The 1809-nt window shown below is 40.5% G+C and overlaps 1 non-coding gene across 1 annotated transcript; it reads left to right on the top strand.

Moving 5' to 3' along the window:
• Window positions 1–1398: 1398 nt before the first annotated feature.
• Trnaa-cgc (transfer RNA alanine (anticodon CGC)) lies at window positions 1399–1471 on the top strand. The gene has a single exon. It is a non-coding gene; the product is annotated as a tRNA-Ala (tRNA).
• Window positions 1472–1809: the final 338 nt, after the last annotated feature.

The following is a 1809-nucleotide window of genomic DNA, read 5'->3' as shown; positions in this document are numbered from 1 at the left end:
GCTGAACATTCACCTAAAACTCCAACTTTCAAGGTCATTCCATCCTGTGCTATAAAGTCTCTACCTGAAGGAAACTGTGATAGTTCAAACCTTGGGTCATTTCGTTGTCCACTACGCCCTCGGCCGCGAATTGACCTAGCCGTTTTAGCAGCTGTTCCTGTAATAGAAGTAATTAGTATTACAGCACGTATTGTTATTCAATATATTGTCGAATATTAGACCAAAAAACACTCCTTCATCAGTGTAATGTACGACTTGTAAAACCTCAAGAAAGCAACAACGTATAAACATAAGGGTTGCAGTTGAAATCTCTGTCTATGCACTATGTGCATAACTAATATTTATTATTAAAAAAAAACATAAACGTGCATACCTTCCTCATCAGTATTCAGTAGAACATCCTGAGGAGTAACGTAATCTTCTGGTGAAAAATTTGGAACTGCAGGTGGTGGTAATTCTTCCTCAGATGAAGACTCCAGCTTCTCGCCTCGGCTTCATGAGCCAAAATCTCATTTAGGGTATTTATAATGTCATCTTATGTTCGTAGACGTTTGGTCATAATAAATTTGCATGTTGAAAGCACTATTGACATAGTTAGAATGCGCTACCAATTTCGTATTTCATGAAAAAAAAGCACTGGCTGCACAATACTTGCATACACGGTCAGACATGTTTCATCCTGCTCTCCCTCTCCTCTCGTGCTGGAAAACAGCAACATCATCAGGCAGTGAGATATAAGGGATTGTTTATCAGACGCAGTCTAACAATAAACATCAAACTACACGAAAAATGCGATTGATAAAGACGCTGCAGCAGAGGGGTCAAACTGACACGTTCGTGGTTCTAGGTGAATCTTCATATATCTCTTTTAAGGTTACCTGTGAAATGCAAAATCAAGTATAATCGTTCTATCTATCTTATTTCGCAAAAAGTCACAGAAATTCAGCTCTCTAGGTAATAATGCAAAAGAGTGACAAATGAAAGAGTTAAGAAGTGGGTTAAGAGTGACCCAGCCGCAGTTCTAGTGTTAACATCCAACGGGATTACCGAGATAGAGATAGTTTGGCACCAGGTTCACTCCCCCCGCCCCCCCCCCCCCCCCAACCTCACGCCCGCCCCTATCTGCCTGCCAACCAACGCAACAAAAATAACAGTTTAAGTGAGAAAATCAGTGTTAACTATTTTGAAAGAAATTTTTAAGAATGAGACGAGTGAAAAGCATTTTTATAAGTAATGTAGTTCCAATGACTGTTAATGAAGTGATGCAAATAACCAAAGTTATTTTTAGTCAGAAGCGACTTCAAATTGTAGCTTAAAATTTCTTCCTTCTAAATTTTTCTGATGCAAATTTTGAAACTGCATCACCATGATCGATACCTATAACTACATAAAACACCGAGCGAGGTGGCGCAGTGGTTAGCACACTGGACTCGCATTCGGGAGGACGACGGTTCAATCCCGTCTCCTGCCATCCTGATTTAGGTTTTCCGTGATTTCCCTAAATCGTTTCAGGCAAATGCCGGGATGGTTCCTTTGAAAGGGCACGGCCGATTTCCTTCCCAATCCTTCCCTAACCCGAGCTTGCGCTCCGTCTCTAATGACCTCGTTGTCGACGGGACGTTAAACACTAACCACCACCACCACCACTAACTACATAAATGCCAGATAGTCGTGCTTGACTCACAGTGGAACTCAGGTAATTATTAATTAGTTTGACTTTTGAAAAACTCCTTTCACATTGCGCTACAAAATGCACAAAGTTAAGAAAAATATTTTTGTCTGGGGCTTAAGCAGATATTTGCAATTTAG

This window comes from Schistocerca serialis, chromosome 4 (genome assembly GCF_023864345.2).
Source record: "Schistocerca serialis cubense isolate TAMUIC-IGC-003099 chromosome 4, iqSchSeri2.2, whole genome shotgun sequence".
NCBI classification, from domain to species: Eukaryota; Metazoa; Arthropoda; class Insecta; order Orthoptera; family Acrididae; genus Schistocerca; species Schistocerca serialis.
This window is presented reverse-complemented; position numbering and strand designations above follow the sequence as displayed.